The 21,847-nt window shown below is 42.5% G+C and overlaps 1 protein-coding gene and 1 long non-coding RNA gene across 17 annotated transcripts in view; one reads left to right on the top strand and one right to left on the bottom strand.

Moving 5' to 3' along the window:
- The window catches only part of TRERF1 (transcriptional regulating factor 1), a 228,946-nt gene that overhangs the window by 110,057 nt on the left and 97,042 nt on the right, over positions 1-21,847 (top strand). The gene's annotated exons all lie outside the window — the stretch shown is intronic.
- LOC131514220 (uncharacterized) lies at positions 17,582-19,464 on the bottom strand. The gene is made up of 2 exons (XR_009262989.1): positions 18,974-19,464; positions 17,582-18,123 (listed from the first exon to the last, which is right to left on the bottom strand). It is a non-coding gene; the product is annotated as an uncharacterized LOC131514220 (long non-coding RNA).

Below are 21,847 nucleotides of genomic sequence, written 5' to 3'. Positions count from 1 at the left end.
TTGATGTGTGCTCATTTGACATCTTCTTTGTGTCCTTGCAAAAAAAGGAAGCTCTGGTGTCTCTTCTTCTTATAAGGACACTAATCCCATCATGGGGCTCCAGCCTTGTGAGTCTTCTTAATATAGTTGGTTCCCAAAGGCCCCATCTCCTAATACTATCAGATTGGGGGCTAGGGTTTCAACATATGAATTTGGGTTGGGGGATGGGGGGTGGGACACAGACTTTCAGTCCCTAACAATTCTGAATCGTTATTTGTGGTTCCTGTGAAGTGTTTGGAGGGTCGTTGATCCAGGAGCCCTGCAGTCAGTAGAGAAAGCCTTAGAATTACAAACTTTTGTTGCTCTGTAAGAAGTACAGTGTCCTACTGGTGGCTTACTGGACTACAAAATCGGAAGACCTTTACCACACACTTCAAGGTGACCTGTGGCAGACTGATGATCTCCTTTTCTTTTCAGATCTTAGGTTTCCTAGGTCCAGATGTCAGTGTTAAAAGGTGTGGATGCCAAACTTGCTCAGCCTCAATGAATTGTGGATGGTTCCGCATTCAATATTCCCTGACCACCATCTATAGCCTCCCTTATGGGCCTCTAAAAGGGAGGCTCTTAGAACAAAAACCTGGGAACATGGCTTATTTCTTAGCGCTTTATCTTCTTGGGCATTCACTCCCTTTCATGGGGGAAAGGAAGGCAGTAAATTATAATGCAACTGTTCCTTATTCCTTTAGAGATCAATATTTTACAGTGTCATTTTAAATGTATAAAAATATAAATGGTAATGTCCACATGGGCGCGCGCGCATGCACACACACACACACACACACACACGCACACACATACCTGGGCCAGGTGGAAGATTTTAAAATACAAAAAGGCCTTTGAAAATTATTTTAAACTTTCAAGGAACAGATAATTTCTGTGTTATATAAGCTGTTCCAGGATTTAGAAAAAAGATGGAACACTTCCAGATTCTTTTTTCAAGCAAACATGACCCTGATAACAAATCTGGCAAGCCCCCAAAGGGAGGCTCTCTACCAGTCTCTCATAGGAATGTAAAAATTTTAGATGAAATTCTAGTGAGTAGATTTCGACAATAGATATATGAATGTTCCACTATACCCAAGAAGGTTATGGAATGCAGGAATGGCTTCATATATATATATTTTTCATTTACTTCACATAAATTATTTAAGTAAAAATATGCAATGATCTCATTAATTCCAGAAGTACATTCAGTCAGTTCAACTTCTAATTTTTACAAACCACTTAGAAACGAGTATATAAAATGACCATTCCTTCGTATAATTAGGAAGATTGAGTTCATACAGCCTACTGTCATTATACTTATCGGGGCCACAATAAAGGCATTATTGGGTATGGCTGAGATCAAAACAAAAAGCCAGTGCAGAAAGTTATGAAAGCGGTAACATTAACTTTAGAGAATAAATATTGTAAAGAAAAGGATAAAATTATCATTACAGATTGCTTAGTTGTAGATCAAGGAGGCTTAAAGAGATTAAGTTAAAACCCTACTTCTAGGTGGTGAGATTACAATTAAGGATTTAGATATTTCTGAAATTAGTTCCTGAGTCTGATGCCATTCCTCTCAAAGTCCCATCAGGATTTTTAAAATTTCACAAGATGGTTATCAGTCTATATGGAAAAATGTGTAGATGAGAACCTCATGGGGAATCTTGGAAATGGCTCGAGGAGAAGGGAGTTAGATCCATTGGATATTACAATATATAGCAATACTAGATATTAAAGTGTACCTTTGTAATTAAAACACCATGGTATTGACATAAAAAGAGGAAGTAGGTGAGTGAACTAGGATAGTTCAAAAGCAGACCCTCACATAAATAATTCGATAAATCATAAAGAAGTCATCACAGATCAGGGGGGAAGGAAGAATTATTCAATAAATAATTTTGATGCATAGTTAGCAATTTGGAAAAAAATCATTCTAACTTCACCACAATGAATTACATATTGATTAAACAATTAAGTGCAAAATGTAGAGGCATAGGGAAATCTATGGAATTGAATATTGCTTTAGAAACAAAAGAAAAACACTAAAAAATGAAAAGAACAGTCCATCAAACTACAGAAAAAAATCAAAGATTTCTTCATGTAAAAAACCAGTGGGGTAACAATAGGGAAAGATTTGCATTCATATGACAGAATTTGTATCTTTTTTGTGACGTGCTCAAACAAATAAAAAAAACTAATTAAAAAAAAAACCCTAGGGGCGCCTGGGTGGCGCAGTCGGTTAAGCGTCCGACTTCAGCCAGGTCACGATCTCGCGGTCCGTGGGTTCAAGCCCCGCGTCAGGCTCTGGGCTGATGGCTCGGAGCCTGGAGCCTGTTTCCGATTCTGTGTCTCCCTCTCTCTGCCCCTCCCCCGTTCATGCTCTGTCTCTCTCTGTCCCAAAAATAAATAAAAAACGTTGAAAAAAAAAAAAATTAAAAAAAAAAAAAAAACAAAAAAAAAAACCCTAAAACCTTGGTTGGACACTTGAATAGATAACTACATATAGCACCATACACATATATGGAAAATGTTCAATTTTGTAATAAGAGATATGTAGATTGAAACAGCAGCAAAATACTATTTTAACATATTATTTGAAGAATACATTAAAAAATTAATGTTTATTTATTTTGAGAGAGAGAGAGAGAGAGAGACAGCGTGAGCAGGGGAGGGACAGAGAGAGAGGGAGACACAGAATTCATGAACCACTCAGATCATGACCTGAGCCAAAGTCAGATGCTCCACCAACTAAGCCAGCCAGGCACCCCTCCAAAGAATGCATTTTTAATGGTAATCCCCAGTTCTGGAGGTATTGCGATATTCAGTGTATTAAAGAGCCATATTATTTATTCATACATTTTGATCCACTTCTGTAGACCATCTTCCACAGTAATACCACTTCTGTGGACCATCTTCCCACATTCCCTCCATGAGAGAAATAATACACAACATTTAATAACCTATTTAAACAAAGATGCCCCCTGAAGCATTATTTACAAAGTAGCCACATGTGCGCGCAGGCGTGCGTGCGTGCACACACACACACACACACAATGTCCAACTGTTGAATAACTGTCAAATAAGATAGTTCCTCTATCATCGTAATACTCTAGTATAATTAACAATTATTTTGAAGATATGCAGCAATGTGACATGATATTTACAATATAATTTTATGTATAGAAATTGCCAATAAATTGTGGTGTAGTTTCACTATGGAATACAACTATATAACTGCAATTAAATTGAATGAACCATAGCTGTGTGTGACAACAGGGAAGGATCTCAAGAACATAGCTGTTAAGTAGAAAAGCAAGTTGCAGTGTGATCCCAATTACATAAAGTTCAGATACATACAGAGCTAATGATACAGTGTTTAGACATCCACATGCATGGGGTGCCTTGGTGGCTCAGTCGGTTAAGCATCGCTCTTCAGCTCGGGTCATGATCTGGTGGTTCATGAATCGGAGCTCTGTGTCAGGCTCTGTGTTGACAGCTCAGACCGTGGAGCCTACTTCAGATTCTGTGTCTCCCTGTCTCTCTTTGCCCTTCCCCAGCTTGTGCTCTCTCTCTCTCAGAAATAATAAATGAATAAACTTAAAAAAGTTTAGACGTCCACATGCATGTGCAAACCCTATAAGAACAAGCGATCATAGACAAAAATTCATGCTAGTCGTGGGAGGAGAGAAGAGAATGAGGAAAGAGCCCCTGAGGGCTACCCAGGGGATGGTAAAGTCTCTTTCTCAAGCTGAACTATGGACATGTGTGTGTGTGTATATATATATATATATATATATATATATATATATATACACATTTGTGTGTACGTACATATGTATATATGCATAAGTGTGTATATATACACACATATATACACACATATGTACACACACACATATATATATTATTGCTTTTTTTTATACCTTAACATAAGCAACAAATATTTTTAATGTCAAATACATTAAGTGTGTTAATTTCACAAAGGAGTATCAAAACCCATATTCAGGGGCGCCTGGGTGGCGCAGTCGGTTAAGCGTCTGACTTCAGCCAGGTCACGATCTCGCGGTCCGTGAGTTCGAGCCCCGCGTCAGGCTCTGGGCTGATGGCTCGGAGCCTGGAGCCTGTTTCCGATTCTGTGTCTCCCTCTCTCTCTGCCCCTCCCCCGTTCATGCTCTGTCTCTCTCTGTCCCAAAAATAAATAAAAAAAAAAAAACGTTGGAAAAAAAAAAAACCCATATTCACTGATTACAATTATGTACAAAATATGTGTCCCTAAAAAAGATGGTAAGAAAGTACATAGGTAACAGTGACTGTGTTAGAGGAGTGACATTATGGGTGGCTTATTCTTTCTTTTTCTCTCATTTCAAATTTTTCTCTCATTTCAAATACAACAGGCATGCCTTGTTTTATTGTGCTTTGCAGAGTTTTGTGGCAACCCTGTGTTGAGCAAGTCTATCGGTGTCATTTTTCCAACAGCATCTGCTTAGTTTGTGTCTCTGTGTCACATTTTGGTAATTCTCACAATATTTCAGACATTTTCATGACTGTTTGCTTATATTTGTGATGGCGACCTGTGATCGGTGTTCTTTGATGTTACAATTGGAGCCTGAAGATGGGACTGAATTGCTGCAATCTCATGATCAAGCTTTAATAGATGAGGAGTTGCTTCCTGTGGATGAGCAAAGAAAGTGGTTTCTTGAGATGGAATCTACACCTGGTGAAGATGCTGTGAAGATTGTTGAAATGACAACGAAGGATTTAGAATATTACATAAAGTTTGTCGATAAAGCAGTGGCAGGGTGTGAGAGGACTGACTCCAGTTTTGAAAGAAGTTCTGTTGTGGGTAAAATGCTATTAAACAGTATCACATGCTACAGAGAAATTATTTGTGAAAGGAAGAGTTAGATGATGTAGCAAACATCATTGTTGTCTTATTTTGAGAAGCTGCCATAGCCACCCTGATCAGTCGGCAGCCATCAAGTGGAGTCAGGTCCCTCCACCAGCAGAAAGATTATGATTTCACTGAAAGCTCAGATGATGGTTTGCATTTTTTAGCAATCAAATATTTTAAATTAAGTTGTTTTTTTCGACATAATGCTATTGAACATTTAATGGACTGTAGTACAGTATAAACATAAATTTTATATGCACTGAGAAACCAAAAATTCACTTGAAACGCTTTACTGCCATATTTACTTTATATCAGTGGTCTGGAACTGAACCCACAGTATCTCTGAGGTATGCCTGTCTGTGCATAAGTTACATTTTTTTAAACAAAGGAAAATTGAAGAATACTTCTGCAATTATAGGATGACTTAAGCTTCCAGTGGAGGGATTGCCATTGTCCAGAGAGTAATAGACCTCACCAATGACGCAGAAGGGGAGGTGGATTTAAAATGTAAAAGGAAGATGGAAAAATATGTCCACGAATAGTCACTGAGCATCTTTCTTGTGTGAGAAAGCCTTGACCTAACCTGTGTTCTGAAAACATCTTTTGTATACTGAGTTTATTGAATTGCTGCAAGGGATGAATTTAAAAAGGCTGGCATTTCTTTGGGTTCCCTTAAAAACATTTTTTTAGCTTATTATTTTGTCTGGTTATAAAAATAATACAGTGATTTGAAATATTCTTACAAAAATGTAATGGAACCAGTAGCTGAGCGGACACTAGAACTAATTTGCAGTTGAAAGAAAATACAGGGGATAGAGGAACATGTTAGAAGACACCATGAGGATGCATTCAGGAAGTTCTTGGAACATATGACCCATACGCTGCTCATAAATAAAATGGCATGGAAAAGGAGGGGTAGCACTATGGAATAAATTTTAAAAGACTCAAGGGACATATCAGCCAAATTCCAGTGTAAATCTTGTTTGGACCCTGATTTAAACAACCCAACTGTGAAAAGGCATTTATGAGACCCATTAGGAAAATTGGGACACTAATTGGATATTTGATATTGAGAAATTATTGTTAATTTTTAGGTGAGATATTATTATTTATGGTTATATTTTAAAAACACATACTATAGTGTTTGTGAGCAAATGAAGTATCAAATACTTTAAAACAGTCCAGTGGAGAGTTTGAGTATATTAAACTCATATATAAGGTCATGAGGTCATATATAAGGTTATATATATATGACCTTATATAAACTCATATATAAGGTCATATATATATAAGGTATATATAAACTCATATATATAATATAAAAGGTCCAGATGTTTTTGGGGTATTTATGGATCAATGATATATCCAGGGTTTATGTTAAAATAATCCAGGGACAGGAGCCCTAGTGGGATATAGATGAAACAAGGTCAGCCATGTATGATAATTGAGGCCCAGCAGTGGGTACATATATTCTTGCCACATTTGTATATATGCTTAGAATTTTTCATAATAAAACATAAATAAGGGTAATACATGCTCACAGCTGAAAATGTAAAAAATATAGAAAAATATAAAGAAGAAAATGAAAGTCACCCATAATCCCACCCCTTGGAGATAACTACTATAACATTTTTATAAGAAAGAATCCTTCTATGCTCTCCTTATGCATTTACAATATATGTTCTTATACACCCACACTTTTAAACAAGAAATTATGCTATCTATATTGTTTTGTATTCTGCTTTTTTATATTGTGGGCACTATTGTGCTTTAGTGCCTTTAGATCTTCATCATAATTTAACATTATGGCTGTGTATTATTCTAATATGTGATAACACATACAACATGCCATAATTTATTGATCTAAGCAGTCCTTTGCAAATGGGTATCTAAATTGTTTAATTTTTTCCCCCCTATTCAATCATTTCTTCTGTTACTTCTTCTGTCAAGTATCTAGAAAGTCAAAGTGTTTTTAAGGCTTTTTTTCTCTCTTGTGACAAACTGCTTGTTGGAAGTGAGATACTGTTTGAACTTCCTTCTGTAACATACATGATTACCCATTTCATCATCATCTCAGCAACATTTGGTGCTATAGTGACAATATTTTAAATGTTCATCAGTCTGATAGAGGGATAATGAATATCTTATTTTAATTTGTGTTTTTAAAATTACTAGTGAGATGAAAATCTTTTTGTAAGTGTATGTCAGTATTTATTTTATGCCTATGTGTTCATATCTTTCCCCCAATTCTTGTATTTATCCCCCCACTTACTGATTCATAAAGGTTCTTTACATAGTAAAGGATACTAATATTTCATGTCTAAGTTGCCATTTTTCTCCCCAGTTTGTTGTCATTTAACTTTAGGTCATTTTTTTTTTTTTTAAGTAGGCTCCATGCCCCACATGGGGCTTGATCTCATGACCCTGAGACCAAGAGTTGGATGCTCTATCGACTGAACCAGCCAGGCACCCCAACCTTACATCATTTTTGAACAGTCATTTGTCTGGAATTATTTTAGTCGATTTTTTAAAGTTGTAAGTCTGTATTTTTTTTCCTTTTAGCCTTTCCAATTTTCTACATTTTTATTTTTGTAATCTTATTTAATATTTTATATTTATACTTAACATTTTACTGTAGCATTGTCCTTCAAGGTTTGCTTTTTTATTTTAATACATTTATTGGTTATTAAAGAAGATGCTTATGGTAGAAAGAATACATTTTTAAAAAATTTACCTAGAATTTGTCTGTCATACAATGCATCAGATAAAATTTGGTAATTTATCTTTCTATGTGCATATATTAGTTAAAGTAACACTTGCTGACGGACAGTTAAAACCCCAAATTGTAATTTAACACAGTAGAGGTTTATTTCTTAGTCCAACATAGGTGTTTCTGATTAGTGGTCAGTCCTCCAGTGAGTAGATTCAGTGGCCCAGGGTCCTTCATCATATTATTCTTCCATTCCCTAGGGCTTTGGGCTCCTCTGCATTTAGTTGGCAGTTGGAGGAAGAGAGCATGGAGAAAGCATGTCACTTCCCAACCACCTCAGTTTGAAAGTGCTTCATGTCATTTCTGCCTATATTCCATTGGTGGGAATAGTCACATGGATATACCTAGGTAGAAGGGATGCTGGGAAATGTAGTCCCTGGCTGGGTACCAGCTTTCCAGTGAAAACCCTACACTCTGGAAAGAGCATGAATATTTGTTGGACGTTTAGCCGAACCTGTCACCATTTGTTATATTTATAACCTATGGTGACAGGGGCGCCTGGGTGGCTCAATCAGTTGAGCGTTGGACTTCAGCTCAGGTCATGATCTCATGGTTCATGGGTTTGAGCCCCACGTCGGGCTCTGTGCTGACAGTTCAGAGCCTGGAGCCTGCTTCCGATTCTGTGCCTCCCTCTTTCTCTGCTCCTCCCCTGCTCACTCTCTGTCTGTCTGTGTCTCTCAAAGATAAATAAACATTAAAAAAAATTATAATGTATATGATGTATATTTTCTTTACAAAATGGAATCATCCTATTAAGAGTCTTTAATTTTAGTGCCATTTTGTGAGCATTTGTGTCTTTAAATCTCTTTCAAAAATAAGAGTTTTAATGTCTACATATTATTCCCTGTTTTGATGTATCATAACTGATTTAACACTTTTCTATTATGGTACAGTTAGGCTTTCCTAGATTTTTATTATTCTGAATAGTGCTGCTATTGTAAATGTCTTTGTGCATAAATCTTTGAGTATTCCTCTGATTATTTCCTCAGGGAAAATTCTTGGGAGTGAACTTGCTCAGTGTTAAGGCTGGCGATGCATATTACCAGATGGCCCTTCAGAAATGTGGACATATTTATACTCTTATCAGTAGTGTCTGAGGATTCTTATTTCAGAGCACTCTTGACTATCCATGGGCATTATAGTTGTTTCAGTTTTTGCCAATTCGGTTGTTGAAAACCGTACTGCACTGTTTTAATTTGCAAGCTTTCCTTACAGTGGGTTTGAACATTTTTTTTCATGAGGCCGTCAGTAATCTGTGTGTGTGTGTGTGTGTGTGTGTGTGTGTGTGAGAATTACCTCTTTGAATCCTTTTTCGTTTTTATTTTGAAGTGTTCCATCTTCTTTTCAATCATTTATAAGAGATTTGTATGCGGCATGTATTAACTTGTCATGTTATAAATATTTTTATCTGGCTTCTCCTTCCCTTGATTTTTCTTTGTGACCTAATTTTTTAAGATTAAACTCTACAGTTGGAGCCCTGATGTGTAATATCGTATGCATTGAATCTGCCCGGTTAGCGGTACTTCTGAGATTAATAACATTTTAAAAAGCAAAGCAGATTCTTTTTTCTGACCCATCATATGGTTTGAATGTTCTCAATGTGAAATTTTAGTTATCTTGAAGTGAGGGGATTTAAAGTAGTCATCAATAAAAAAATGGACTCGGGGCACCTGGGTGGCTCAGTCGGTTGAGTGTCCGACTTCGGCTCAGGTCATGATCTCGCGGTTCGTGAGTTCGGGCCCCGCATCGGGCTCTGTGCTGACAGCTCGAAGCCTGGAGCCTGCTTTGGATTCTGTGTCTCCCTCTCTCTCTGCCCCTTCCCTGCTCATGCTCTGTCTCTCTCTGTCTCTCAAAGATGTATAAATGTTAAAAAAAATTTTTTTTAAATAATAAATTTAAAAAATGGACTCAAGAAGAATTTGGGGCACTGGTTTCTTACCTGTGGAGATAGTGAGATCGCCTTCTTTATCTTCCTGGGATAGTTAGGAACAGCAGGGAGACAGGCTGATAGATGGTATCTGAGGACTCCATGGTTTAGCTAAGTGAGGAGTAGTGGGGTCTCAGAGCCCCTCTGGCTGTTTTTCACGTTAGATCTTATTTAAAACCCACGTGGTAGAGTGGCAGGGAGCCAAATTAGGGGTCAGGGAGCTGAGATGTCATCTCAGCTCTACCATCGACTGCGACCCTGAGCAAGTCACTTGTCCACCTGAGCCCTTAGTTTACCCATCAGCAGAACTTGAGAGGTTGTTGTAGGCGATGTTGCGGGTACGTGAACCCCTGGGTTGTGCAGTGGAGTTCTCCACGATGCCTCCTTTATGTTCGCTACCTTTTCTGACCTGTGTCAGGTGGGTCTGCAGGGAGTGGGAAGAAGGTGAGTCCCTTTGGCCTCCTGAGTGACTGATGAAAGAAATCAATCCAGTATATATCTGTTCCAGATATAATGTGATCTAAATGTGATGTTCACCTAATAAGATTAGATGAATCTAATATGGTTTTCCTCTAAAACACAAATACTGCACCACTTTTAATTGTAGTAGCCAAATTAAATTACTCGTCCCAAATTAGATTTCCAGCAAACTTAATTTGAACATGAGCTCAGGACTGCAGGCCCTGAGTAATTTTTTCAGATATAAAATAAATCAGTAGGATACTGGCGCTGTTCCTCTGGGCTCTTCAGTGGTTACCATAAAAGAGAATAGGTAAACATCTGGAGGAAGCTTGCAGAAAGAGAGCTGAGACAGAAGCTCCAACCCTTCGGCTGATCACTGAGTGATTTTCCCTTTCCATCACTTCCACCCTCACTGGTCTTGGAAGACAGGAAGCAAATAAAGACAGGTCCGGTAGTCACTTGTATCTTATTGCTTATGGTTGCCTTTCTTCTTTTTGTTCCTTGAGTGAGCCCTTTAATGTCTTGCCTGCTCAGGAGGACACTTGGTGGGAAGTGGCTCCCTGGGTGGCCTATGGAGCCACAGGGATTTGGTGAGGGACTAGAGACATTTATAACCTTGTGTTAGCTATATTTTGTCTCATTTTATCAGATGACAGATTAAATGAAAACCAACCCAGACTGTTTTCAGTCTGGGAGTAGACGCTGACAGTAGGTGAGGCTTTATCCAGGGCTCAGATGAGGTGCCCAAGATCTAGTGTTTCTCCTTCAGTGTTGGTTCCTTTCCCAGGCATGATCTCCCTTTCTGGCCCCAGAATGACAGCCCACGGCTCCTGGGTCAGCCTGTTTTCTTGTTCACTTGTTTTTCTAAGGAAAAACCCTTAGTGGATCGACCAAAGGTGTGGAATTGAGTCTGGTTGCCCTTGGTTGACTCCATTTGGATTTTATGCTTCCCTAAATCAATACCACGTGGAGGGCATGGGACAGATTGACTGCCTGGGAGATTCAGGGGACTGTTGGAAAAATAGATGGGTTGGTGTAGCAGGGGAGGTACCTCCAAACCTCCATGACGCATTAATACAGATCCTTCTTTTCCAAGCACTGCAGGCTTCCATTCTCTCCTTTGAAGTGTGGCCTACATTCTCCCCTTTGAAGTGTAAATGACCCTGAGAGGTAGATGGATATGTTCATGGATGAAGAGGTGAAGTTCACCGTGGGATCAGCTTACCCACGGCCTTTTCAATGATACAGCAAGGACCAGACTCGGTGTCTAATGAGTCTTCCATTTTTTTTCCCGGCATCATGCCTTCGTTCTACGATTCCCTCTCACCAACCCCTCCTTCTCACTCTCCCAACACCAGCACAGGGTTCTTCATTAAATAGACAGTCAGTCAATAGTTGTTAACTTGTTATTGACTGACTAGTGTACCATCAGACCAAATGTGACCTTTCTGCTCATACTTTGTGAATATCATTATAGCAAAAGCCAATGTGGTCGATTCTCAGTCATTAATTTGTAGATTGTCCCTGGTAATTCAGTTTTCTTTCCCTGAATTATGGGGTTCGTTTAACAGAAGGATGGAGATTGGATGGCTTAAGGATAGACATAAGAAAGGAGTCAAGGGGTGTGTGTGTGTGTGTGTGTGTGTGTGTGTGTGTGTGCGCGCACGCACGTGCAGCTATGCACATGGAACTGCAATTACAAAATTAAATATGTTTCCATTCAGCTGAAATTAGATTTGATGCCTGTCTTTTCATTTCAATGTAAGTTACATTTGTGAAAGTTACCATTGGCAAGATCCTTATTTGCTCAAACCAAAGACCTGTGAATAGGTGTGCCATTTAGAAACATTTTTAGTAGGAACCATACATTTGCTTTTCATTTTTGAGAAAAAAAACCACCTATTGGCTTCTCCCTACTGGAAAAATCCTCCCTCATCAATATTTTGTCTCCGGTTTTACTTCTGCCTCTGGGCAGCTTTATGGACTTTCTCCCGCTGTTTCTTTGTGCTGAAGGTCTGCATTCCACAGTTAACACTTCACCGTGGGTCCTGTGATACACTAATTGTTTCATATTTATGGGTTTTATCTCCTTGATCACTTGGTTAACAGTTTGAAGTCAGTGCTTGGTCTTACCACTTTCTTTGTGTTTTTTTTTTTTTTGTTTTTTGTTTTTGTTTTTGTTTGTTTTTTAATCCTCCACAGTACTCCCCTCCATGCTGAAGTCAAGTGGGTGATCATTTAGGGTTTGGTTCGGTGACTGGGGTAGGTGCCCCTCCTGAGCGTTTCCATCTCACCCTCATTGTACTCACAGTGGTTTTGCAGTTGTCTGGTTATTATCTCTGTTCCTCCAGTACAGTTCATGGCACATATTAATGGCAAAGGAAATACGTGTTCATTAATTAAGTGATTCTTGCCTTCCTATACCACCCCCGCCTTCCCACCCCACCCCCAACACTCCCCAACCCGAACCATAAGTTCTTGGAAGGCAGAGCCTACATCTTATTGTTCTTTGTGTTCTCTATAGTCCTTAAGCGTGTCTGTTCATAGTAAATGTTCAATTAATTCTTGTTGAGTGAGCAGATTTCATGGGTGGGTAGAAGCCAAGGATCGGTAGGTCCTCTCTAGGGACCTGCCTGGGGGAGAAACCAGCTCTGAGAAGGAAGGGGGTCATGGAGGCTGGATGGGGATGGTTTCCAGAGCTGGGTGTGCCAACTCCTCCTTCTTCTGATTTCCAAGTACAGATAAGGCACTTCCCTAATGGCACAGTGCTGTGTCCCCTCCTCGCCGGTGCCTGGCAAGCTCAGTGCCTGAGAAGTGTTCGAGTAAAGGATGGTGGCTGTAATTCTAGCTTTTATTTCAACAATAAAGAATTCCCTCTTCTACCTGTACCTGAGCCCCTTCAGAAATCTTCATGGTTGAGATGGGAGGACACAAGCCAGGAGGGGCACATGATCACCTCCCCGTGTTGACATTTTCATCCTTCCCGTTGCCCTAGAGTCTGCTAATGAGCAATGACAGAGCCACAAAGGAGGGGGCGGTGAGCACCAACGGGTCAGCACCCCCTCAGCCTCCCTGAAGGGTGTTGGTTGGACCACTGGTTGGACCAACTCATCCCGGTTTGCCTGGGGCTGTCCCAGTGTTAGTACTGGAAGTCCTGAGTCCCGGGACACCCCTCGGTCCCTGGCAAACCAGGACAGTGGGTCGCTCCCTTCCTGCCCTGACCAGCTCTTTCCCTGTTCCTTTTCCCTTTGCAAGGTCCTTAATTGGGCCCATTTCTTCTTCTTTCTGCCTTCTCCACTAACCTCTCCTAGCTCTTTTCAGCCAAGCCCTGAGCCCTGCTTGCATTTCTGCTATTAGAGGCCCTTCCAGACCAGTGTTCTGAATCGCTGTGGGTTGACCAGAATTCTTGGAGTTAGATATCCTCCCAGGGGCTGCCTTCTCATCCTCTCTGGCCCTGCTTGGCTCCAAAACTCAACGAAGATGTGAAAGCTTCTGTCACATAGAGTTGAAACTCATCTGCATTCAGGAAGAGCCTGCCCTCTCTGGGGGAGGCTTTCTGCACACATGTGGCACTCGGCGGGCACAGCACCACGCTGTGCCTGGAAGGTAGGGCAGGGGAAGTGGCAGTGCTGGGGTAGCTGTGCCCGCAGTTTCGTGTCGTTCACACCGAGGCCCGCCTCCCTCATCCCAGACCCAGCCCTCAGCACCTGTCCTCTGGGCACACTGTGGCTTACGGCTGTCAGCAAGGCCGACTGTAGCCTGCTGTCTTCTCTGAAGCTTCCTTCCCCACATTTACCTCTTGGTTCTCAGAATTCTTAATACACATAGAGTCAGTGCTACTCCATTAAGTGAGCCTAATTGTTTTCTTCCGCATTTCTCGCGTGTTAGTTCTTCCTTGAAGGCAGACGTCTTATCTTGTTTCCTTTCCTTCCGCCTCATGGCACCTGGCCTTGTGCTGGGCCCACAGCTGGCCCTCACTTGGTACATACCACTTTGATGGCACCTCGGTGATTTGTGGGTGACAGAGGGACGTGGAAGCTAGCAGGCTGGTGGTTCTCTGTGAGCTCCTGTATGCAGAGTAATGTCAGCAGCATGGAGCAGGAGGGTGGGAATACACGCTGCTCTGAGCCAGGCCCCGGGTCTTGGGTGGGATTCAGTTATCCCGACTTCCTCTTTAACACTGCCACAGGAGAATGAGCCTTCTTTAATGTGGAGTGAATTTTTAGTCACAAAACACTTCACTGTGTATTAGGTTTTGCCTCACATTTTCTGGAACATTCGACTGTAATTTAAAAATAATCACAGAGGATTAAACAATTCCGAGACTGCTTTACAGAGGCAGTCAAGTGGGTTTTGATTTTTATAGAGTTTTCCTTTTTTGAGTCATTCCCTTTTTGGAGGAGTTCAGAAGGAGGTGCTGTGCTGTCCCAGACCTTGTAGGCCTGATTCTGTTATTTGTGTCAGCATTGCTGATCCGTGAGTGAAAACGCAGCTCTGGCCCACCCCCATGAGGGTGGATATTTTGAACTTTTCACCAGTGCTAATAACCTCTTGCTTGGGTCTCCTGTAACCAACTGTGTGCTTCTGCGGTGTGTGTGTATGTGTGTGTGTATACGGTGTATTTGTTTTCAGATGTACGTAGCTTTAAAAATTTATAGGAATTATATGTGGCCTTGGTAAAACATTTAGTAGGAAGTTAAAGCTGTCTTTACTTCTCTTTTTTAATTTTTTAAAAAGTTCATTTATCTATTTAGGGAGAGAGAGACTGCACACAAGTGGGGAAGGGGGGCATAGAAAAGGAGAGACAGAATTCCAGGCAGGCTCTGTGCCATCAGCACAGAGCCCGATGTGGGGCTTGAACCCATAAACTGTGAGATCACGACCTGAACTGAGATCAGGAGTTGGACACTCGGGGCACCTGGGTGGCTCAGTCAGTTAAGCGACTGGCTTCAGCTCAGGTCATGATCTTACAGTTGATAGGTTCAAGCCCTGCGTCGGGCTCTGTGCTGACAGCTCAGAGCCTGGAGCCTGCTTCCGATTCTGTGTCTCCCTCTTTCTGCCCCTCCCCCACTTGCGCTCCGTCTCTCTGTCTCTCTCACTCTCTCTCAAAAATCAAAAAACAGGGGCACCTGGGTGGCTCAGTCGGTTAAGCGGCCGACTTCAGCTCAGGTCACGATCTCGCAGTCTGTGAGTTCGAGCCCCGCGTTGGGCTCTGTGCTGACAGCTCAGAGCCTGGAGCCTGTTTCAGATTCTGTGTCTCCCTCTCTCTCTGACCCTCCCCCGTTCATGCTCGCCTCTCTCTGTCTCAAAAATAAATAAATGTTTAAAAAAAAAAATCAAAAAACATTAAAAAAAAAAAAGAGAGTTGACCACTTAACTGACTGTGCCGCCCAAGCACCCCTTTACTTCTTTTTTTAAATGTTTATTTATTTTGAGAGAGAGAGAGAGAGCACACCCATATGTGCAAGCAGGGAAGAACAGAGAGACAGGGAGAGAAAGAATCTTAAGCAGGCTCTGTGCTAATAGCACAGAGCTAATAGCACAGAGCCTGATGCAGGGATCAATCCCACAAACCATGAGATCATGACCTGAGCCAAAATCAAGAGTCAGATGTTTAACTGACTGAGCCACCCAGGCACCCCAAGCTGTCTTTACTTCTTAGAAATAACCCCAGTGAACATTTTAATGTATATTTTTCCAGATTGTTTTTTGTGCACTCACACATATGTTCAGACACACACACATACACACAGTATGTATATTTACACAGATGGGATCATTTTATGTAAAATTTAGGGGCCTGTTTTCTTTTGCTTAACAATTTCTGAAAGACATTTTCTCTGTGTCCGTGAAGACTAATTTATCACTCATTCAGCAAACACTGAACTGAACGCCTACCATGTGTCCAGCATCGTGCAGGGTACTGGGGATATAACATTGAACAAAAGGGATAAAACTCCCTGCCCTTGGGGAACCAATAGTCTAGTGGGGTGGCTGGCAATAACAAAGTAATACAATATGTGGTGGGTTAGAAGGTGATAAATGCTATGGGAAAAAATGAGATCAGGAAGGTGAGTGGGAGTGAGGGGGATAAAGTGCATTTTGCAGTTTTAAACAGGGTGGTCGAGTGATGAGGAGGCCTTTGACCAAACCCTGGGGCTATAATGTTTAACACACAGCGTGCTCTACTCAGATGACTGCTGGGTTAGGTCTGCACTTGTGGCAGAAGGAGACACGCTGTCAGAGCCTTAGGAGCTCTGGGCAGGGGTCCCTCCGATCTCTTGTGGTAGGAGATACAGACTTGAGCACCCGTGCATGGTCTTGTGTTGCTCATTACGGACAACAGTGACATGTTATTATAACATGTTCTTGTTTCCCAAGTCGCTTTTTGTCTGTTCTCCTGGCCCCGTTGCTTACTTTAGCTACACAATTTTGGGCAAATAGCCCACCCGTTCTGGGCCTCATGAAGGAAGTATGAGGATTGTTGTACAGTTTAAATGAGTTAATCCCGGCGCATAGAACAGTGCTGGAAAGAGCTCCTACGAGAAGTTCAGCTGTTGTTATTACTACCTTTCATTTATTACTTGGGACAGTCCCGCGAGGAGGATGTTAGGCTCAGTTTAGAGATGAGGAAGCTGAGGCCCAGGGAGGTCAGCGTCACTAGTGAACAAGTTCAGGGTGCTAGGGGGTTGGTGGAGGGAGGTCTCACATCTCGGGCTTCAGGCCCTAGGCCCAGCTCCTGCCTACCTACCTTCCTCCAGGTGGGCACAGCTACTCCTGCTTTAGGCGGGTGCATAGAACACACGGCCGCAGATTCCATTCACTGCCTTCCTGATCGCTCTGTAGACTCCTTAGAAAAGAAGCAGCCTGGGTCCAGGGGGTGGGGGTGGAGGTCGGGTAGGGTTGGGAGAAGAGGGAGGAAGGATGGATATGGAGTTCCCACGGGGAGGAGCTTGAGGCTTGGCGGCTCTGCTCAGCATCCTCACCGTTGTCAATTTGGTGTCAACACACGTTCCCCGCCTTCTCCCCCGCCGGTCACCACACACACCAGCTTGTAAAGATCCCCCTTAAAGACTCAGGAACATGACAAATAGTGGCTTCTCTAGTTTTAATTTTCTGACTTTGAGAAACGCCCCTATCCTTGTGTCTGCGGTAGTTTGTTGAAGAACGGTACCACCGCAGACACAACCCAGCTCCGTAACTGTTATCACTTGCCTCCTTCCAGAAGGTATCCTGGTGGCAACCTCCCACCTCACCTGGCCCTAACCGGCCCTCAGGTGGCCCTTAGGACAACACACTTTGAAGGACCTGTGAGTTCACAGAGTGGACTGGTGTCTAGAGTCATTTCTTCTCCGAGGTCAATACCCCCCCCACCCCCCCCACCCCCCCCATGACATAGACAACCCAGAGTAATGCAGCACTGGGCATACCTCCTGTCTACTTCTCCGAAATGGAATGCAGAGCTTGCGTTACCATGGAAACCATAATATAAATGGTGGCTATGTGTAGGTAAAATAGCTCTATTGGTTTTATGCTGCAGGTACATTGTGAGTTCAGAAGGCTTTTGTGAACCTGAGAGTCTGAGAGTCCATCCATCGTTTTAAATATGGTTTCTGTGGCTACATGCTGTCAGGATTCTTAAGAAATCACTTTTTAAGCAAACCTTCAGAGCAAGTTGTTTCTAACAGGGAAAGTGGCAGTTGGTCATTTATAGGATATTTTCTTACCGTCTGGTGGGGTTTCTCATATCCCAGGACTCCAGATGGAGTGTAAGCTCCTGGGAAGTCCTGTGGCAGATGGGATGGAATTGTGGCTCAACAGTAGCACGTTCGGAAACGGCGTCAGGGAGCTGGTGGGAGTCAGTGCGTGGTGAAGCTGCCAGATGCTGTAACAGAGTGGAGAATCCAGCAGGGGTGTGGACACCGGGCATGAGGGGCATACCTGGGTACTGTACCACAGGAGGGGCTTCAACGGGGTGTTAGAGGATTGGGACAGCACTCCCAACTCGAAACCACATCATGTGGGTAACAGATGGAGAAACTGGGCCTGGAAAAGAGAAGACGAGGAAGGAATTTATAACCGTGTTTTATTATTTGAAGCACCATGATGTGGTTCCCCCCCCCCCCAAAGAGAACTGATAAGAGAGACATTTCAGTAATTAAAGGAAGGAGTTTAACAGCCAAAACTTTTGAAGGTAGGAAGGGTTACTTTAAAGGATAGAGAGTTCCCCGTCATTAGAGGTATGTAAGGAGAGGCTGGCTGGCTACTAGTGGAGGATACTATAGAGATTTAAGCTCTGGATGAGTGATGAGACTAGACCTTGAAGGCCTTTGCTAGCCTAGAGTTTTTATGATTGTAGGGGATAGATGGAAAATAAATTTAATTTTCTGGGCTTCTTCTTCAAGACTATTAATAGTGGCTCCTGGGGGCACCTGGGTGGCTCAGTCGGTTAAGCGTCTGACTTTGGCTCAGGGCATGACCTTGCAGTCCGTGAGTTTGAGCCCTGTGTCGGGCTCTTTTCTGACAGATCAGAGCCTGGAGCCTGCTTCCGACTCTGTGACTCCCTCTCTCTCTGCTCCTCCCCTGCTCGCTCTCTCTCTTTCTCTCTCTCTCAAACATAAATAAACATTAGAAAAAAATAGTGGCTCCTGGAGCAAAGTTGAGAAGGATTTGGGCCTGGTTGAGTCTGGGCTCCTTGATTGATCAGCAGTGTCTCCCATGACAGGATCCCAGGTTGCAGGATGGCCCAGTATTAGCCATCTCCTTTCCAGTGGAGATTGTCTAGTGGTGAACTTTGACCCAAGTCAAGCCAACCACCATGATTTGCTTGGGATTGGGGGTGGGGGGATTCTCAGGACCTGGACTTTGAGCTTTCAAACCAAGATGAATTGGTCACCTGAAGCGGAAGGGATAGTCATCAGCAACCATGTCATTTGGCTTCCGTTTCTACTTGGTGCATCTTTATCTCCTCTGAGCACGAGTGTGGGACTCTGCCCTCAGTAGGAGCCCGGTAGACACATGGAGAATAAATGAGTTGGATGCAGTTCCTAGGAAATGGTTGCAGTATCCTTGCAATTAATTAATTTGTTTAATTAATTAAAGTGACTTCACTAATTATATGTGCAGGAGATTGCACATTTCATTAGGCTGAGCAGATGGCTTCACTAATAATTACCAAAGCCTGGGGTTGCAGGAGGGGGGATGTCAGCATAGGAATTGATATTGAACATTTTAAATGCTGTCCTTCCACAAATAAAGTTGAAACTCCTATCCCCATTGCATCCAAGATGGACTGAAGAACAGATCCTTAGTTTTCTTCTGGTACTGCCAACAGGTGTTGGTAACTCACTGTTTGTGACTGGGGATCATTTTCTAAATGAAGCAGCTGACCTTGGGAGGGGCATGGGCTCCACGGCTCTGGAAGAGGGAGCCATGTCAGGCTTAGACTTGAGGCTTTGGCGTTGTTCAGACAGTTTAGCTAACCCACCAAATTTTGATAGGAAGCCAGATCTCCCTCAAAAATAGCAGGTGCCTCGTCTCCAAAGGGAATGTGCCTTCCTCTGTGTATTGTTTAAACCTTGCCCTGCCCTCACTCCTGCCCCTCCGTGGGGCCTTAGACTCTAAGGCAGACCCACGGACATGCCACAGAATAAAGACCCTGAGTGGATGCACGCACAGATCAAGCAGTACCAATGATTGAGGTATCACATAAGTGCATGGGTGTATTTTTGGAGTGTTCTCACTACGGTGATAAGGATGATTATTGGTAATTGACCGGACTGAGCATCCCCTCTGGGCCGGAAACTTCCTGCACTATTTGTAATCCTTGAAAGAATCCCGCAGGGCAGGTGTTAATTTACAGATGAGAAAACAGAGGCTTGTAGGTGTTAAGCGGGTATGCCTGGAATCACACCAAGCTAGGTTCAGACTCAGAACTTTCTGTCTATAAAGCCCCTTGTTCTTTCCAGCGCCTGCTCTGCTGGTAAATGATTTGGGGTCATGAAAGTCCCACACCTAAATCTGGAAGGATGTGAGGGGAAGCCACCAGGCTGAGCTTACCACTTTCACTCAGGGAGCCAGTCACCAACTGATGGGCTCTCGGCATCTTAGAACTGGCAGGGCCTTGGAGGAACGGCTTCTGAACAGTTTCCCAGCATCCATGGTCAAGTGCTTAGTGCATAAAGATGAGCTCTAAAAGACCAGGCGGCTGGGCATGTTACGGAGGAGTGAGGTACTGGTTAGAGAAAGTTCCAGAAAGAAATCGATCATTTCAGGAGAATTTTCAGAATGTTAATTTGATGTGATCTGATAAGAGAGTTTTCTTTTTTGCTCATATATATGGTTGGGGAAGGGTGACCCTCCTGAAGCTTCATGCATGGTGTGTGAAGAAGAAACAAAGCCAAGAAAGGGGGGAAGAATGCCACTTGTAGAAGAACGGATAGATCAGTCTGTGTGCTGATGAATAGATGTTGACCATGACAGCAATATTCCTGTTTGGGGAAACTGAGCATTGCAGTTAGATTGCTTGACCTTCTGTAATGGTCCTGGTGAGCTCCCGTCCCTATCAAGGTCTGCCTCTCTGCCCCCCAGGGTAATCTTGGGGGTAATTATCCATTCCTTGATGCTTTCACTCCACACTCCTTATGAGCTAGAGCAGGAATGGGGTGGTGTGTCTGACTCACAAAAAATTGTGAATCATTCTTGAAATGAGGGAGCCCTGAAAACATGACTAATTTCTGTAGCATGTACAGGTAAGAAATGGCTGTTTGGTTGTGACTGGCAACTGCCATGTTATTTCTAATTTTGACTTGGTTACTGTTGTTTTGGGGATGGGATCAGACTTGGCCCTGGGGTGGGTGCAGTGTGGAAGGACAAAGTGCCATTTGGACACAGTTCCTGCCTTTGAGCATTTCACAACCTGAAGGAGGCCAAGGCATGTCAATAGTTGCAGAAAACATGTCTGTTGAACATATATATTAAGGAGTCAGCTGAAAGAAAGAAATCTTAAACTTAATCAAGAGTAGAATATGTTTTACCTGATCATATATCCAGTTAAGTGCTGGAGGGACACTCGGGGCCAGCCAGGTAGTGTCTGGATCGTATCAGTCTAGGTTAAGAAGAGAACTAGGCTAGCTCGTAAATCGTGTTTCTGTTTACACATCTGTTCTCAGGAGTAGTTACTTATTCAAGGCCTTCTGTCTTTGTTGATCATGTCAGCCTGGATGAGTTAGCTGCGTCTTGTTACCTGCTATGAAATTCAAGATTTGTTAAAATATAAATACACCTGAGAAATACCCTTATACCCTTATTGGCTCATAATGATAACCCAAGATGTAAAGAAACATAATAATGGACTTTACTCCTTGTTCTTACAGCTTTGGGTAAAAATTTGTACCTCTGCTGAAGTTTCCAGAGATAAGAGGCTACTGTGTGGGGATCGAGGATTGGACATTCAAGCCTGGTGTTTCAAAAGCTGGCTTGTGCATTTGAGCCTGCTGTTTTCTACAATGAGTTGGGGGAAGAGGTTGTAACTCGGAAAATAATAAGGAAAATGGAGCAGTCTGGAGTCTGGTGTGGTGCAAAAACTAGATGGAAATAGTAAATAGACAAGGAGGGGAAGCTGATGAAAGGAGAGGAGCTTAGGATAGGAAAGACCACTGGTATGCTTCTGGCCATAAATAACAGTAACACATTTTCTCATAAAACAAGAAGTAAGGATGGAAGCAGTGGTTACCTGTTGTGTATCTGGCAGTTCAGTGGTGATATCAAG

The sequence above is a fragment of the Neofelis nebulosa genome, chromosome 6 (genome assembly GCF_028018385.1).
Source record: "Neofelis nebulosa isolate mNeoNeb1 chromosome 6, mNeoNeb1.pri, whole genome shotgun sequence".
In the NCBI taxonomy this organism is placed as follows: Eukaryota; Metazoa; Chordata; class Mammalia; order Carnivora; family Felidae; genus Neofelis; species Neofelis nebulosa.
The sequence above is the reverse complement of the archived record's forward strand: the minus strand, read 5'-3'. Positions and strand labels throughout refer to the sequence as shown.